Consider the following 20,025-nt stretch of genomic DNA (forward strand, 5'->3'; position numbering starts at 1 on the left):
CCTGGTAGGGTCTCCCAAGGCAAACAGGTCCTAGGTGACGGGTCAGACTAAGAGCAGTTCATAAGCCCATTATGAAGCAAATAATAACAAGGCCCGAGACGTCGCCCTGGAGCCAGGCCCGGCCGAGCTCAGCCCGAAGAAGTGACGTGGGGCCGCCCTCCCGTGGGCTCACCACCTGCAGGAGTGACCGTAAGGGGCCGGAGCAGTGGATCGGGCGACAGCCGAAGGCGGGGGCCCCGACGACCCGATCTCTGGACACGGAAACTGGCAATCATATCCAATGGCAATTGCTTTGCAAATAAATCAAACAAAATTTCACTCCAAAGCAAAAGTAATCACCAAATCAAACCACTAGAAATTGTCAGATGCTGGTGTGCTGGTGGACCGGCATATGTTGTCTTTTGGATGCTAGTATGATCCCAGCAAGACCACAACAAAACTTGCTTCTGTGTTACATATCACATTTATGTTTACTGGTACACAGTAAAATCCTCAGTGTTAAACACTGCTCAGTTTTCATATAGTAAAAGTAACAGTGAAGCAATGTTGCAGTTAGTGAAATTATGTATTATTCACTCTACTGTGATGACTGAGCATTAGTGATGACACCAGCGGTTAACAAGCAGATTCACTGAAGATGAGATGAACAGCAAGAACAGAAAAAAGAGAAGAGATGAGCAGAAACACAACTATTACAACTGACTTACAGCCACACAGCCTTAGAAGAAATCAGCTGCAAATAAAATCAATATCTCACCAGAGGATGATTAAAAAACTCCAAAAAAACTATAACCATATTTAATTATTACAAAACAGTTTGCTTTATTTCTTTCATATGTTATATTCAGGCTGGGTTTTATAAACACAGAGGTCCCAAATTTAAGGTAGTTAGGAGGGTTCGGGGGCTTCGTCCCAAGAATATTTAGATTTTTGGATCTACATGTGCATTCCAAGAGGCCAAAAAATGGACAATAAATATCTATAAAACCATATCAGTGGGCAGTAGATTATTTGTCAATACCTGCTCTCTCCTTATCTCCATCACTCTTTCTTTCTCAGTCTCCTTATCTTGCCCTCCTGAACTGAGCTTTGACTTTTAGGGCCCTGGGCCCTATCTTGCACCCAGCGCAATTGACTTTGTACACCGACGCATGTATCATTCCTATTTTGCACCCGCGCAAAGCAGACTTTTCCCTCCACAGACGCACGTCGGTTAACTAAGAAATACACTTGCGCTCCCGGGGGCGGTTCAGCGCAAAGAGGAGGCGTGTTCCGGCGCAAACGTTCCCTGGTGCTATTTTGCAGGTTTAGAAAACAATTCCGCCACTAACCGAAAAAAACTAGTTTAAAGTCAGTGGCGCGTTGCGCATGTTATTCATATGCTATTTTAAGGGCACATGCTTGGCCATAATCAATGTAGCATGTGCACAACGCGCATACACTTTGATTCTCTCATCTACACAGAAGCAGCGGTTTTCATTTTTGCAAATCATACATTATTACGATAGATAGATAGATAGATAGATAGATAGATAGATAGATAGATAGATAGATAGATAGATAGATAGATAGATAGATAGATGGATAGATAGATAGACAGTTTATTATAAAAGCATACATCTAGCTTATACATTTACCCAAATTATCATACGCCTGTTTAACCGAAGCTAATTTGGGTGTGTTTCTCCATCCCAAACGTCACTTCTCTGTTTTACGGCGCTGACGAGAACGTTGGTCTCCTCGGCTGTGAACCACTCCTGGCGTGCACCTGGCAAATCCGCCGTTATAATAGGAATCCGCTTTAGAACAAGCACGCCTGCTCTTGAAGGGAATGTGAGATGTCGCTCTGATTGGTTTATTTCACGTTACGCCCAAACCACACCTATGAGTAATGTAGCGACTTCAGACCAACACATTTTAGATTTGCGAGATCCGCCCACAAAGTTACTTGCGTTTTGCTCTTGATACTTGCGTTTCATATCATTAAAATAGGGCCCTTAGTCTTATTGCAATTTTTTTTTTAATTATAGCTGCATACCGTGAACAAAAATCAACAGGCTAAAGAACACTAACACAAGGAACATTTGCCTGTGGTTTAAAAATACTATAGAAAAACAACTAGCTTAACTGATATACATTTCAAGCATTATTAAAGAAAAAACCCTCAGTAATTAAAAAAGAACAAATAAAAAATTAGCAATCGCAACAAATAGATACAACTGAACGAAGATACGATTGAAATAAACAGTTTTAAGATTTTCAGGTATTCAGGTACAGAAACTGTAATACAATGTAAAATAACACTGCGCTTGATAAATAAAATATACATTACAAATATAGTTACAAAAGTTACTCAGTCAAGAACGAGTGAATTTTCTCTTTGTTCAGTAATTAAGGACAGTAAATAGAGTCCGTTTTGATTTCTTGTGGAGTTACCAGCACAAAGTTAATTTAACCACTAAACCTCAGATAGTGGTGATTACTGAGTTACTGACCTTAAGACTAAACCCTGCGACGTACATTCCAGTCGGACATATTTCCTTCTGCCCCCACGAGCCCCATCTCATCCCGTTATGGACCCTCAGCACTGATCTGACGGGTCTGCTAACGGAGCGCTCGAAGCGTCTCTCTGTGCTCACGTACGGCCCGAAAACAGCCAGCAGAGAAATCAACGTCAGGGGGAGAATTCTGGACATGTTTGAGGGCCGTCCTGATGTCTTCTGCTGGAGCCCAGAGCAGATGTGTGTGTGTGTGTGTGTGTGTGTGCGTGTGTGTTGGTTCCTCTGTGAAACTCATTGGTGGACGTTGACCCTCCACTAACAGCGTGATCCAAGTCCAACCTGCACAACAAATAGACCATCTAAACATTATCAGTGTAAATAGAGTCAGAACACACTGCAAAAAAATGATATTCTCACTCAGTATTTCTGTCTGGTTTTCCGGTACAAATATCTAAACATTCTTTAATCAAAATATACATTTACTGGAGAAGAAAAATGACTGAAGATACTAACTCTTTTTTTCTGAAAAATGCATCTGACAGTGGGGTCAGAGAAATAAACTTAATTCAAAGGGCAAACAAGATTATATTTCTGACTCCACTGGCAGATATACAGTATGTTGCTGTTTTAACCATAAACTCATTTATTTTGATACTTTCCTCATTTTGCTTCTTCTCCTGTATATGTATCTTGATTTAAGAATGTTTAAATATTTGTACTGGAAAACAAGACAAAATATGCTACTATAAGTGTTTTGCAGTGTATAAAATGATCAAGACATCAGATTTGATCAATATTATGATAATCTGGTTACAGACTGTGACTGTGCAAAACTAAAACAATTCAAACATTACAGTTAATAACCTGCGTGTAAACACACAATAAGACAAACACCAAGCAGGTCAAATACTCTCTCACACACACACACACACACACACACACACACACACACACACAAATAGCATTGCTTGACCATTATTTTATTTAATGAGTTCACAGAATTCATTTAAATATAAATTATAAAGACTATTCTTATATTTTAATGCCTGACTTGTTCTGGAGAAGTTAAAGCTATTGAAAACGGACATATTTTTCACAAAGCATTTATTCAGTCTTTGATTAATCAGTCATGACCAGATATACATGGAGAAATGACATGAAGAACAAATGAATGAGAAGTAAAGAAGGAGGATTTTAGTCAGCATTATTTTTAGATTAAAATCCTTTTAAAAAAAAAAAGAACTTGGGTTGCAGGGTTGACAATATTACACTTTAATTTAATGTAGTGTTCCTGTAGAGCAGTGGTCACCAATCTTTTCAAGCCCAAGATCCCTGACCTCTGCCTTTATGAAAGGCAATATCTACCTATAGATTTTTCATGGCCTATTACGATTTTTTTTTACAAGCAAATTGGCCAATTCCGATACCAGCTGCCGGTTTCTTCCTCTTCTTCTTCACCACAACAATTATTTGTAGGCCTACTCTCACAAATTATTCCAAATAAATTTTGAGTCGCAAAATGGTCGCAATTTCGAGCCTTGATAATGTGTTTTTTGTATATTTTTCTGTTATTTTCGGGAGCTACCGGGACAGTGATAAAGACAGTGATCGACGGGTTGGCGACCCGGTCAATGGTTCATGTTAGTTTATCACAGTATGATGATCAATAATTACAATACATTTGATCTTCTTGCTGTTCTTGTTGTCATCCTCTTACACCTGAAAGAACAATCCGATTTAGTAGATCTGCAGTCACTATTAGTAAGATCTGAGTTTTTGATTGCGATCACATCACCTTAATCACAGCAGAACATGCGCACGTCATTGAGAGCGGTGTCGTCTCCTGTGATTCCCTGTGGCTCTTCTATCCGTGTCCCGATGCCACAGATTCCTGTTCCTTTACATTTTGGACTCCAGTTTCCCCAATCGCCCCAGTCTGTGCCGTCACCTTGAAGGATAGAACCTCCACTGCAGTTGAATCTGAAATAAATGTGACAGTATTACGTTAAAGTGCCCATATGCTTTTTCGGATATGACCTTTCATGCAATGTGTAATAGAGCTGTTTGTGAATGTAAAAGTCTCAAAGTGCAGATAAATGGAGTTTTTGTCTCCCAAAAGTAAGAAGCGATTCTGAACTGCCTGAAATGAGTCGTCAGAAATTCAAGTCTCACTTCCTGCTGAACATATGTAGGTTTGTTACGAATTTGCATAATGCCAGTCTCTGGTCTTGATTGGCTGAACAGTGTCTCTTTGCCCCGCCCTCAAACACTGAAGTTTATCTGAGACTGGAAGAGTTTGGTTTGTGTTGTTCGTGTGGAGAAGACGCTGTTTTCTGCTGACAAAGCAAATCCACTTTCAGATTGATACGGTAAAACCCACGCCATCGTTACTGTTCGTATCACTGTGATCAAGAGCTGAGAGTCAGATATGATAATGAGCTTTTGGTTTCTAACCAGTCACAGCAGACTGGGCCGTCTGACCAATCAGAGCAGAGCGGCTCTCATAGAGGCGGGGTTTAGAGAGACTGAATCTACGAACGAAGCGTTTCAGACACTGAGAGAAAAGAAAAGAGCTGATGCTGCAGTGGAGATATGAGGAAATTAAAGTGTGTTTCTATTTTCAATGGAAAGAAGCTAAAGCCTACTCAAAAAGTCACTAAATGTTGCGCCAACTGTCTGCAGTTTACATCTGTTTTCTTTCCTAATCCGTGCTCACATATTGTAATTTTAATATAATATATATAGCTGAATGTCCAATAAAGCTATTCTCATTTACATATTTTCTGTCAGACAGCGGAAAGAGTGTGATATAGTGACTAACTACATGTAAACCAGCAATCCAAAAAGTCGCTAGATTTATCGCTAAAAATAAGTCGCTTTAGGGGTATGAAAAGTCACTCATTCCTGTGACAAACTCGCTAAATTGGCAACACACGTTTTTGACCTTGGATGCACTTAAACCGAGACTCTAGAACAACATTTTGAACCTTTAAAATAGCATAATAGGGGCACTTTAAACGTGAAGTTTGACTCTTTTTTTTTTTCTGGAACAGAATAAATATATGAACTAGCGGAAGTATTGATTTACTGCTTATAGAACTTGTGTAAAATAGATATAACACTTAATAGTCGTGTTGTTGCTCTGAATATCATTCATATGCTTGATGAGGGAAAACTGAGACCCTGAATGGCAAATTCAGAATGACTGTTCTGTTACACACTCACCTGATGTTGTTTGCGGCCGTTTCATCTTTAATTTCTTGGTTAGATTGGACTCTCAGCTGGAAAGCTGTCAAGACTCCCGAAGGACACCATTTGATATCTGTCCACTCACCCCAGCTGAAGAAAAAACACAATTTATGGCTTTTTTGAAGGTTTATTGAAGACAATGAAGATTAAATCCACAGTTCATATATCTAGCTTATGAAGAAACTGCTCTTTAAGAATTCTTTATAAACCCAAAGTAAACATGCTGTTACTAGTTTTACTTCATTGCATAGAGTCCGAGCCCATTACCTTCCTACGTCAGACTGAACAAAGTCTGATAAGTCTTTGGTCCGACTGACACAGTAAAGACGAATCCCGTTGAGTGCTGTGTTATCCCAAAAAACAGTTTTTTCCACCTAAAAAAACAAGAAAAAACAGCAACAACATTAAGACAATTCTCTATTTGATAATGTTCATGAGTAGTTGATACCCTGGTACACCTGTCAAAAAATGATTGATTGACAGGTGCCACGCCCCTTCCGGTGACAGGTACCCGCCCCTTTTGGCATAGGATCAAAGGGATCAAAGAAGATGAGATGAGATCAAAGAGATCAAAGGGGTTTTGAAGTCTTTTTGACAGCTAGTATTGACCTATTGACCCTCCTAACCCTTGATCATGTAGTTATTGACAGCTAGTTTGGGGTTTTGAAGTCTTTTGATGCCTTTTGATATTGACAGAAAGTGTTTTAATAATTACATCATGGCTATGACAGCTAGTTTGATGCCTTTTGATATTGACAGAAGGTTTTGAAGACACTGTGATTAAATAATTATGTCATCTAGTTTTAATTGTTTGATGCCTTTTGAACATGACAGTTAGTGTGTGTGTTTTTGAAGACACAGTTATAATAATTATGTCATGACAGCTAGTGTGTGTTTTGGAAGTTGGTATCACAGGATCCTCCTCCCTACATATTCCTTAGCTTATCCGGGCTGTACTGTGAAAACTGATAAGGGAAAAACTGTGGAAGTTTATCTCACACAAATGTTGAAAAGCCATTCAGTTATTTTAAAATAATATAAATGATTATACAATAAATAATATAAAATAAAGATCTTACTAAAACCTCACACCAAAAGTTTAAATAAAATGGAGTCACAAAAAAAAAAAAAAAAATTGCAATGAGTCTCTCAAAGCACCGTCTCAAAACATAGGGAGCGCGCGCATCTGTGTGTGTGTGGAGATCAGAGGAGATGTGACCATCTGTGTGTGTCATGGGATTCCCCTCTGACATCTGAAACGTGCTGTTCAGACGCTGTGATTAAACAATGTCACAAAATTACAATCAGTTAAATGTTTAGGGACTTAAACAAGTTTATGAATGGGTTCACAAAAATGTGTTAAATATAAAATCACATATTGGTTCTCCATCCCCCTCCGTCTGCTCCTCCACATTCCAGAGCACAGTGATAGTGAGAAACAGAGATTTTATAAAATAATGTATATTTCACACAAATAATATAATATACAATAATATAAAATAACATCTTACTGAAATCAATTCTTTCAGTTTAAGATAAACAAAAGAATAAAAATCATCTTACATAAACATTCTGTTCTTTAAAAGAATATAAATGATTATAAATAAATAATATAAAATAAAGATCTTACTAAAACCTCACACAAAAAGTTCCTATCCAAACTATCCAGTTTAAATAAAATGGATTCACACAAAAAAATGCAATGAGTTAAATGTTTATAGAAGTGAAGAAAAAACATAGGCCTACATGTTATGAAACAATCAGTTAAATGTTTAGAGAGTTGAAGAAAAAACATACATCTCATGAAACAACGCAATGTATGAAACGGGTTCACGAAAATAAAAAATCATCTTACATGTTTAGAAATCAGGGCCCTATGGCCTCTCTTTACATCAGCGTTTGACCTGCGGAGCTTTCAAAAAGCACCAGCCAAAGGGTGTGTGTGTGTGTGTGTGTGTGTGTGTGTGTGTGTGTGTGTCAGAGAGTCACACAAATTCAGTGATCAGGACATCAGGTGCTGAGTTTATTTATAAGAAGTATAATAAAGCTTAAATGATATATTTTAAAAACAAAAGACTGTTTAAATAAAATCTTTAAAGTTTGAATACATACGCATCTTCTATTTACCTTTTAGAAGATTACTGTAATGATTTTGTTTAAATTGAACCTAAGGTATAATTGTTATTAAACAATGTCTGTTCAAAAACTTTAGATGGTTGAAAAACTGCACTTAGTCGTCTTAAATCTCATTTATGTGAAAAGATTCAATCAGCATTGTTTTTGTCCATGCTGGGGTTTCAATTTTTATGGCTTTTCATAGCCATAATGATTTTTGTACCCTAACTGCATATTCTATCCCGTACACCTAAACACGACCATCACAGAAACCTACATTTTCAAAAATGAAATAAATAAATAAATAATTAAATAAAATGTAAACAAAGTTTTAGCTAAATAAATATATATAAATAAAAACACCATACATTTTTAGAGAGTCACAAAAGTCATCTCACACCTGTGAAATGTTCAATAATTCCTTAAGTTGTATCTGTGAGAAAATGACCACATAGGCCCATCTTCAGAGAGAGAGCAACAATGAAAACATTTAGAAACTGTGAACCTGTAACCTGTAACTGCATATTCTATCCCTTACACCTAAACACGCTGATCTTTCTGAATTTATTTCAAAGCATAATCGTAATTTTAAATATGATCTTTTAAAAATGAAAGATTGTTTTAGTTTGAAGTTTAAAGTTCTTAACTTTCTTTCTTGAAAAAATCTTAAAAGTTTGAATACATTCATAGCTTCTGTTTACCTTTGAGAAGATTACTGTAATGATTTTGTTTAAATTGAACCTAAGGTATAATTGCTATAATGTGAGACAATGTCTGTTCAAAAACTTTAGATGGTTGAAAAACTTAGTCGTCTTATATCTCATTTATATGAAAAGATTCAATCATAATTTTTTGTCCATGCGGGGTTTCAATTTTTATGGCTTTCCATAGCCATAATGATTTTTGTATCGTAACTGCATATTCTATCCCGTACACCTAAACACGACTATCACAGAAAACTACATTTGTACATTTTCAAAAATGAAATAAAATGTAAACAAAGTTTTAGCTAAATAAATATATAAATAAAAACACCTTACATTTCCAGAGAGAAATAAAAACAATAAAAACAATCCAAAAAGAAAATAGTTTAAGTTGTCATAATCAAAACAGCTCCAGATCCTTCAGAGATACACTACAGTGTGAAATAAATGTTCCAGACCCTCACAGAGACGAGAGGACTTACAGACCAGATGAGTCTCGGGGGGACAATGTCACAGTAAATCTAGTCTGCGTTCTAGAGCATACTACATCCAGAGTTTATACTAAATTAATTTAAAAGCATAACCTTAAAAGTTTAAAATTAAAAGACTGTTTAAATCAAATCTTTAAAGTTTGAATACATTCATATCTTCTATTTATCTTTTAGAAGACTTATGTATGATATAAATTATAATTGTTACTAAATAATGTCTGTTCAAAAACTTTAGATGGTTGAAAAACTGTACTTAGGCGTCTTAGATCTTAGCTCTTTTGTCCATACAACATGGTGTCACAATGTTTTTAAGAAATCCGAGGACTCTACGTTGCTCTTATTTAGACTAAGTTGTATCTTTTTCTTTTTTTTTTTTTTTTTTTTGGTTACATTGTTTTTATTCATCAAGTTAAATGTAAATTTGCAAATCCAAATGATAGGAAAACTTTATGATAGGAAAGTACGGACAGCGCCTTTGACCAAGCCTCTACATATGGGGCACTTGCGCAGAGAAGACGCACATTCTTTGCTCACAACTAGGTGACCACAGGGGATGAAGACAATGTTCACTTCCTTATCCATGCAAACTTTGCATGTGCGCTCCTCTTGAAGTCTTCTTAACTGTTCCTCCATAGGCAAGTCTGAAAGATCTTGACTCGGTGATGCAGCTTCATTGGTCTAGGCCATCAGTTCTCTCAGCAGGCAGACATCATTCTTCTTGATCCAGTTGCAGAAGACTTCTGCTGCTGCATTTCCTTTAGACAGGACTAACTCAATGAGCTGCCCTGTCTGCTGCTTGACTGGCAGTTACGAATAATGCCATACTCTTTCTGCGAGATGACGTTCTCCTCTAGAAGATGGTCCATTAAGCTCTGCACACTTTTTAGTTGCTGTGACATGGCAAGATGATGTTTCTTAAGAAAAGTAAGAAACTTACTTTCTCGCTCCTCCTCTCTCTTCTCATCTTCTGCACTTAGTAAATCAGACACCAACTCTTGAACGGTTTCGTAATTTTCTCCACTTGCGAGGATTTTGCTTTGAACGGTTTGCTTCACCACAGGATTGTTCATCATCACTGCATCTTCTGAACGGTCTTCTCCAGGATCCAGGTGTACAACAGGTGGATCAACAAATTCTCTTGAGTCGCTGTCTCCATTAGTCAATAGCTGTTCAAATAGTCTTGGAAATCTTGCTTGAATCTGATGAACAAACTCTTGGCCCTTTTCTTGCAACAGGTATTCACATCTTGGAAACCACTTAGCATGTTCTCTCCATGGATCATCACCAGACTCCCAACATCTGAGTCCACCATCACAACAAAAGCACTTCACATCATCATTACGACCAACATAGTAAAAACCAGCCTTAGCCAATTGGTCTGGTCGAACAGTTATTCTTGAGGGCCAGTTGACAAATGTGAGCAACCTTTCTTCACACTGTTGCATTGCCGAGTTAGATCCATTGAAAAGGCCGCCACCAGATAAAGGTACATTATCTGCACGGTCACCTCGAACGAAGCGGCAGTTGGGGTAATGCCTCTGGTGCTCTGATACTGCACGATCTCCCGGTTCCCAGTTGCTAAGCTGGCCTCCACAACTGAAGCAAGCCACTCTGTCGCCCTGGCCAAGGTAGTAGAAACCGCTTTTGGCAAGCTCGGCTGGAGTTAATGTAGCAAGAGTCCAATTCTGAAAGGTGTCAAGGCGTTCCAGTTCCCGACGCATGCCAGGATTGTGACAAGTCGGAGGTCGCTGGTGAGACATATAACTCCACGGGTGGAAATGGGACTGGAGAGGGCCAGGTTGCTGAATGCCGTGTTTAAGTAACCCACCTGCTCCTCCATTTGGCCTGAAATGGATGCCGTGGTGGTCCATGTTATGGTTGTCGCACAGGCGGAAAGCTGTAGGATGGCTCCGTTGCAAAGCGGGGGAAAAGGCAGAGTGAGAGGACGACAGGAGGTTTGCGGTGGCGGGTAAAAATGTGACCACAGGGCGTGTCCACTCAAGCCCTTCTCTCTGCTGGACATCCCATGACTAGTGTCTAGTCGTCCATGACAGAACACATAATCTTATTAATCTTATTAAATACCCTCTATGATGCAGGAACCGATGCTAAGAACAAAATCAAATTTTGTTCAACACCACAATTTAAAAAATTGAAAAATCACCACACAATTTCAGGTATTCACATCTTGGAAATGGTTGCCAGCTCGGGAATAGTCATTAAAATGCAGAAATCAAATACTGAAATATTGAAATATTTAATCTTTTAAATCATATAGTTTTTTTTAATTATTCTAAATATTATTATGTATACTATTGTAATACTATTATTATGAGCTCAGACATTTTTCATTCAGAAATTTTTATTTTAACATTATACTTTCATACATTGAAGTAGTGAAGAAAATGATAGATCGGCAGAACATAAAGTAAAACAATAATGACATTTACAGATGGTCTAACCAGAATAGAAAAGCTCTGCAGGCTATCATGTCTTGCTCTAGGATGTAGTTGACCAGACTTTCAACTAATTCACCAACGTCAGTTTTTGCATTTTTTGACACCAGTGACACACAGAGATCCGTTACAAAAGTACAAATAGCGAGTATCTCGGTGATTTCAAATTCATCACAACATGCACGCAGCACATCCAGAACTTTTCTGAGGATTACGCCGTTCGGCTCTTTGCCGTTAAAAAACATGGGCGTTACATCAGTCCATGACTTTGTCAGGCCTCTTACGACATCCATTTCATTTTTGAGATTTGTCACACGTTTGGTATCCTGTGCACAATCGTTTTTCATACCACACGCAGCATCGATGATCCTGTGCATCAAGCCAACCATCTGGCCTCTAAAATGATCTTTAAACATAGAGTCTAGCGTAGCTCTTAAAGGACACTCTTTGCCCATGGCGCACTCACATGCTGGATGATACTTGTTCTCCATCAGGTTTTGCGTCGCCATTTTTTCAACTTTTCGAATAGTTCACTATTCGATGATGAAAGATGCTTTTCGTTCCTGGAATGTTCCTGGAATCTCCTGAGTGAGTCCTTGCGGTACAGTCGTCCAGGGTTTGTGCGTTAATGCTCGGAAGTTTGTGTTTTTGGGTCAGGAGCGTAGTTTGCGTCAGGTTCAGGCAAACAGGAATGTTGAAGCGGGCTTTGATCAATGAGATGATGCAGTAGCACAGCAGTCTAGCTAGTAAAACTAGAGCGTGCGATGTCCTGAAATATTTATCAGGACAGCGATTGGGGTCCGCCCCTCGCCCACCCTGTTGTGTAGGATGTACGGGTGTCGTCATCAGGAAAGCCATAAATAACTATGTAAATTATAGTCACGATGCAACAGAAGTAGCGTCATGGAGAAGTTATGCCACCAGAGAGAAGTTTATTATTTTTACTCAATCCAGTTACAAAATCTGATTAAACATATGCATGGGTGAATTGTTCGCCATAAGTTCTGTAACAAACATTTAGAAAGTAGTTAGGATCTATTTCATTTTGCGCATGCTTTAAGTTAACTATTAAGATGTTAAAGTTCATAGACCTTTAGCGCATTGAGTTAAAATTAAAATCAATATCGCATTAAACACATCATTACCGTGTTTAATAACTTCAATAGTTATCAAGCACCAGCTGATTTAAGTTTTTCTTCAAACAAAAGTAATTTTCTGATAAATCATCGTACACCTACATGTGTGTTTTGTTGTATGCACAGATTTTGAGGGTCCTTGTCTTTGTTTCGCGGTATTTTTTAAAACATAGAACCAGAGAACAGAGAACCTTGTGTGGTATTCTATATCCGCATAAAGGGTTAAAATATTAAATATACATTTTAGCGCTATTTAAAAAACTAGGACGGTATAATAATACAATGTAAATGTCTCACGTGAAGATGATGGTTTAAACCATCATTTTATCAAATCAAACCAATTCATGCGAATACTGTCGTATATGAACAAAGAGAAGACCTAGAGTTCACTAACATTACAGCTAACTGTAGGAAACAGATATCCGGGGGAAAGTGTAAAGAAAACATTACAATCACACCCGGCAATATGACAAGTGTTACGCTAGTGATGTTAAAAATTGTTAAACAATTTCAAAACAGGGTGTTTCAGAAGAAATGCAAACAAATTTTACGTGCTAATATTTGGTCTTGTTTCAGAGTCGGTATGCTCCGGTGAAAACTTTGATGAGGCCAAGAACAATAGCGCTGTTAAACATGCGCTTCAATAACAATGTTGAATATAAACAAGAATCCAACTCTAATGCGACTAAGCTTGTTTCACATATAACTTTTGATTGTTAGATATAATAGTTAGGTGATTTATCTAACCATTGACATTTACGATATGTTAAAACATTCGGCATTATGCCGAATAAAAAGAAGATCATAGAAAGAAGAACAATTATTGAGACATAAAACACAACGTCTGTTTTCTGGATCGAGCCTAAAAGACAGATGCCTAAAACTCAAAGTATAGGTGTGGACAGAATAAAAAATGAATCAACCCTCCTTTCACGTAAAAATACCACGTATCAACTGTAATTCATTAGCTTAACTGTTGTTTAGCGACACACAAACAAAATAACTGTGTAATAATAACAAAATAAGTGTAATAGTTAGACGAGTTTGAAGTGTAATATGTAACAGAAAAAACAGCAATACTCATCTTTCACATCGATGTTTTATAGACATATATCACCTAACACAAAGTTGTGCCTTGTGAGTGAGACCTTGCAAAGATTACACCGATATTAGATTTCTCAAACATTGCACTATGCCTGAAACTCAGCAATCAACATGCATTTATGTAGGACTGTCAAAAACTGTAGGACTGTAAAAAAAAATCATCTGTTATCATGGTTTAGTTGTATTTTAAAGCACTGTTTTTTTTCTTAAAAATGTTGTGTCAGACGTATTGGGTAGTCCATATTTATCAGGTTGATATTTGTAGAAATAAGCAAATACATTTATAAAACAAAATTAACCTTGTGTCAGAACACAACAGGTATGAAGATATGTTTGTTTTTTAACTTTTTATTCTAACTTTAAAGCTAGATTATCCTTTGAAAAGTGTAATACAGTATTTGATTATGGGGAAAATCGTCTCAGGTTACGACTGTAACCTATGTTCCCTGAGAACAGGGAACGAGACACTAAGTCAGAATGACGCTATGGGGAACGCCTCAGGCGTGACAGGTGTCTGAAATAAATATCAACTCACGTCAATCATGTTGACCGGCGACAGCCCGTGAATCATCAGCTTGATTGATTAACGCGCGACCTGGATGTATAAAGGGGAGCCTTGCACACATGACAACATCCTATCGTCTGAAGGGACTGTTGCAGGCAGGCCCCGAGGCATAGCAGGAAGACGTAGTGTCTCGTTCCCTGTTCTCAGGGAACATAGGTTACAGTCGTAACCTGAGACGTTCCCTTTCGAAAGGGAACTCTACACTACGTCAGAATGACGCTATGGGGAACGATATACCAACGCCACCATGCTAAGGGGAGTGCATGCCCTCAGGTCACACTGGGCTGTCAGTGACAGCATTCCCTACGGTCATAGCCCAAGCTAAATTATACCACAGAAAACCTCACAGTTTTAAAGGAAGGTCTACCTGGGCCAGCTCAAAGGCCTAGGACCACAATTCAAAAACTAGAAAGGGTCCCTTCTAGGGAATGTGGCTAGGGGACCGAGGGAACCCCAGCCAGTCACTGTTCAGGGGAACGTGCCACCTGAAATACCACCAGGCAGGCCTGACCTGGTGTCACTACATAAGACACTAAAGTCTGGCCACTTCCTGTCTGTCCGAAGACAGAGCCTCTGGAACTTGCCTTAGGAAGGCATCCAACCCGAGGGACTGCGAAGCAGGCAGTGAACCACTCAGCCCGGATCTCAGAGACGGGACATCCTGGAGAGTATGACTCAGCAAAGTGCTTTACAACCCTCGCCAGCGAGGGGAGTTTCTCTACTCTATCCATGGATCTACCCAGTGTTTGAGTTTCAAAACACTGAGGAGGCCTGTGAGGGCCTAAAGGGAGCTTACCTCCAGGAAGGCCTGGTAGGACCTCTAACCTGGCGACCACAGTAAGTGGGAGCTCATATTCAAGAAGGCCGGAGAGGCCTGTAACCTGACAGCCACACAATGTGGGGCTACCTCCTGAAAGGCCTAATGAGGCCTGTAACCACAGAATGTGGGAGATAGCTTGAAAGGGAAGCGCCTGTCGTAAAACATTGCGACAGAAGACGAGAGTAGGACCCAAGGTGAAGAACCGGAGTCTGAGCCACGTAAAAAAGGGAATGAAGCGGACAGCGCATAACCCTTTATCATAAATATGGATTTTAGAAAGTACATGAAACAAAAGTGCATGTACTTAGCCATTCCGAATCCAGGAAGGCCTGGTGAGGCCTCTAACCTGGTGACCACAGCATGTGGGAGCTCATATTCAACCACAGTATGTGGGAGCTCATATTCAGGAAGGCCGGTGAGGCCTGTAACCTGGCGACCACAGCATGTGGGAACTCCTATCAGGAAGGCCGGTGAGGCCTCTAACCTGGCGACCACAGCATGTGGGAGCTCAAATCAGGAAGGCCGATGAGGCCTCTAACCCAGCGACCACAGCATGTGGGAACTCCTATCAGGAAGGCCGGTGAGGCCTATAACCTGGGGACCACAACCTGTGGGAGCTCACTTTCAGAAAGGGAATAAAGCGTACAGCGCACAACCCTTACCATAAATATGGAAATAGAAAGTACATGAAAGAAAGTGCATGTACTTAGCCACTCTGAACCCAAGAAGGCCTGATGAGGCCTCTAACCTGGCGACCACAGCATGTGGGAGCTCATACTCGGGAAGGCCGGTGAGGCCTGTAACACGGTGACCACAATGTGTGGGAGCTCATCAGAATGTGGAAGTTAGCTAGAGAAAGGCGTCTGTCGTAAAAAGTGACGACAGGACGCATCTAGAGTGGGACCCGAGGTGAAAGACCAAGGTCTGAGCCACATAGGAAGGGACCGAAGCGAACAGCGCATGACCCTTACCATAAAAATGGATTTTAGAAAGTACACAGGACGTTAGTCGTGTGACTCACCATAAGCATGGGTTTAAGAAAAATAGATGAAGTAAAGGTGCATGTACTTCATCACTCTATATTCAGGAAGGCCTAGTGAGGCCTATAACCTAACGACCACAGTAAGTGGGAGCTCATTCTCAGGAAGGCCCCTGAGGCCTGTGACCTGACGACCACAGACTGTGGGAGCTCGTATCCAGGAAGGCCGGTGAGGCCTGTAACCTGGCAACCACAGCATGTGGGAACCCATGATCAGGAAGGCCAGATGAGGCCTATAACCTGATGGACACAATGCGTGGGAGCTCACATTCAGGAAGGCCTGATGAGGCCTGCAACCTGACATGTGGAAGCTCACAACCAGTGCGGCCTAAATCCTAGCGACCACAGAGAGTGGGAGTTCACATTCAGGAAGGCCTGGATGAGGCCTGTAACCTGACATGTGAAAAACTCATAACCAGGAAGGCCTGTGAGGCCTGTAACCTGGCGACCACAGTATGTGGGAGCTCATACTCAGGAAGGCCTATGAGGCCTGAAACCTGGTGACCACAGTAAGTGGGAACTCACATTCAAGAAGGCCGGATGAGGCCTGTAACCTGACATGAGGAAGCTCATAACTAGGAAGACCTGCGACCACGGTGTGTGGGAGCTCATACTCAGGAAGGCCGGGTGAGGCCTGTAACCTGGCGGCCACAGTATGTGGGAGCTCACATTCAGGAAGGCCAGGTGAGGCCTGTAACCTGACATGTAGAAGCCCATCACCAGGAAGGCTGGTGAGGCCTGTAACCTGGCGACCACAGTATGTGGGAGCTCATATTCAGGAAGGCCTGGTGAGGCCTATGACCTGATAACCACAGTATGTGGGAGCTCATATTCAAGAAGGCCTGGTGAGGCCTATAACTTGATAACCACAGAATGTGGGAGCTCATATTCAACCACAGTATGTGGGAGCTCATTTTCAGGAAGGCCTAGTGAGGCCTATGACCTGATAACCACATTACATGGGAGCTATATTCAAGAAGGCCTGGAGAGGCCTATAACTTGATAACCACAGTATGTGGGAGCTCATATTCAGGAAGGCCTAGTGAGGCCTCTGACCTGCTAACCACAGTATGTGGGAGCTCATATTCAACCACAGTATGTGGGAGCTCATATACAGGAAGGCCTGGTGAGGCCTCTGACCTGATAACCACAGAATGTGGGAGCTCATATTCAACCACAGTATGTGGAAGCTCACATTCAGGAAGGCCGGGTGAGGCCTGTAACCTGACATGTAGAAGCCCATCACCAGGAAGGCTGGTGAGGCCTGTAACCTGGCGACCACAGTATGTGGGAGCTCATATTCAGGAAGGCCTGGTGAGGCCTATGACCTGATAACCACAGTATGTGGGAGCTCATATTCAAGAAGGCCTGGTGAGGCCTATAACTTGATAACCACAGAATGTGGGAGCTCATATTCAACCACAGTATGTGGGAGCTCATTTTCAGGAAGGCCTAGTGAGGCCTATGACCTGATAACCACATTACATGGGAGCTATATTCAAGAAGGCCTGGAGAGGCCTATAACTTGATAACCACAGTATGTGGGAGCTCATATTCAGGAAGGCCTGGTGAGGCCTATGACCTGATAACCACAGTATGTGGGAGCTCATATTCAAGAAGGCCTGGTGAGGCCTATAACTTGATAACCACAGAATGTGGGAGCTCATATTCAACCACAGTATGTGGGAGCTCATTTTCAGGAAGGCCTAGTGAGGCCTATGACCTGATAACCACATTATATGGGAGCTATATTCAAGAAGGCCTGGAGAGGCCTATAACTTGATAACCACAGTATGTGGGAGCTCATATTCAACCACAGTATGTGGAAGCTCACATTCAGGAAGGCCGGGTGAGGCCTGCAACCTGACATGTAGATGCCCATCACCAGGAAGGCCGGTGAGGCCTGTAACCTGGCGCCACAGTATGTGGGAGCTCATAACCAGGAAGGCCTGGCGAGGCCTGTAACCTGGCGACCACCGTGTATGGGAGCTCATATTCAGGAAGGCCTGGTGAGGCCTATAACTTGATAACCACAGAATGTGGGAGCTCATATTCAACCACAGTATGTGGGAGCTCATTTTCAGGAAGGCCTAGTGAGGCCTATGACCTGATAACCACATTATATGGGAGCTATATTCAAGAAGGCCTGGAGAGGCCTATAACTTGATAACCACAGTATGTGGGAGCTCATATTCAGGAAGGCCTAGTGAGGCCTATGACCTGATAACCATAATATGTGGGAGCTCATTCAACCATAGTATGTGGAAGCTCATATTCAGGAAGGCCTAGTGAGGCCTATAACCTGATAACCACATTACTCCTTGACAGTCAATTCCTGGGAGCTCACCTCAGGGAGGCCCAAGCGCTGTCCGGTTGCAAAATGGGGACTGTCTGGTCAAGGAGGCCTGATAAGACCTACTACCTGACCATCGAAAAAATCTTAGATTTACCCACAACATTTTGCCCCAGACTCTAAAACAGGAAACGTGGTCTGAAAAGAAACAGAAATATGTTCATTTCACATTTTACAAAAAGACCAGAATTACACCTGCTCTTTTTGTTCACTGCTCATCATTTTAATTCCTTAATTAAAATGCAGCCAAAAACACTGGATAACGCGATCTGGATGATAGGCTGAATTACTAAATATCTAACTTCATAAAAGTCAGATAATATTCCATCATTTTAATTCATAGAATTAAATGCAGCCATAATCACCAGACAATACTGTTTTAACATTTATACGTTCTCGTAGTCTACACACTGCCTCGGCAAGCGCGAGAAACGAGTCGTTAAATATATTTGGCTTTCATCCCTCGAGAAGAAAGTCAACAGGTGCGAGGTTGAAACATCCGACAGCGCACAGATTTTTTTCTTTCTCACGCGCGCCGAGATATTTCTTAATGAACACTGCCAGCACCCTCAGGAACTGACTGTGAACGCCTCGTACCCAAACAGTATTGTTTCACAGATCGCCACAGGGCTCAGATGCTGAACCCTCCTCCCTCGAGAAAAGGGTCCGACGAGAGCGGAGCATCTTTAAATGAAAAACGCTCACAGTTTGCACAAGAGGCTCTCTCGAGAGCCTCCCGCGCGCTTCAGCGATATTCTCAAAACAGACAAACAGTCCCTGAAGACGAAAAGATGTTGTCATGTGTGCAAGGCTCCCCTTTATACATCCAGGTCGCGCGTTAATCAATCAAGCTGATGATTCACGGGCTGTCGCCGGTCAACATGATTGACGTGAGTTGATATTTATTTCAGACACCTGTCACGCCTGAGGCGTTCCCCATAGCGTCATTCTGACGTAGTGTAGAGTTCCCTTTCGAAAGGGAACTGGAAAACTACCTTACACATGTAGGGTTTTCGCCAACTGACCTAAGCCGTTGACCCCTGAAGTTATGACTTCTGAAGGCCTAGATTCACTCGGTTGAAGAAATGGTATTTTGTCATTTAAACAACTGAAAAATAGACTATGCTTAATATCTGCTAACTCTTTATTGTGATGCTCCCCAACAGGTATTCTACTGATTATAAGTAACTCAACTATATCTCAACTTATTCTAACCATAACCCTACCAGTCCATTAATACCCTACTAACACTAATGAGAGTTTACTTTACACACTCTGACTCTCACAAGCGAGTAAGTGGAGATGCAGGTGCAACACTATAGTCAACAGCTCGTTCAAAAGAACCATCAAAATAGTGTTACCAAATTATGACTTAAAATCGTTTTAAGTATTACATTAAAAAGGCGTAATTGACAAAAATTGTAATTCTGAATTAAGTAATAATTATGTCAAAAAGTCAAAATTATGACTTAAAAAGTTTCAATTAAAATGA

General features: G+C 40.7%; 1 pseudogene across 1 annotated transcript; it reads right to left on the minus strand.

Moving 5' to 3' along the window:
- Positions 1-8,896: 8,896 nt before the first annotated feature.
- LOC311097053 (putative inhibitor of apoptosis) lies at positions 8,897-12,025 on the minus strand (annotated as a pseudogene). Its single transcript has 2 exons — positions 11,801-12,025; positions 8,897-11,090 (listed from the first exon to the last, which is right to left on the minus strand). The product of its transcript is annotated as a putative inhibitor of apoptosis (transcript).
- Positions 12,026-20,025: the final 8,000 nt, after the last annotated feature.

This window comes from Abramis brama (assembly GCF_963993115.1).
Source record: "Abramis brama genome assembly, chromosome: 15".
NCBI classification, from domain to species: Eukaryota; Metazoa; Chordata; class Actinopteri; order Cypriniformes; family Leuciscidae; genus Abramis; species Abramis brama.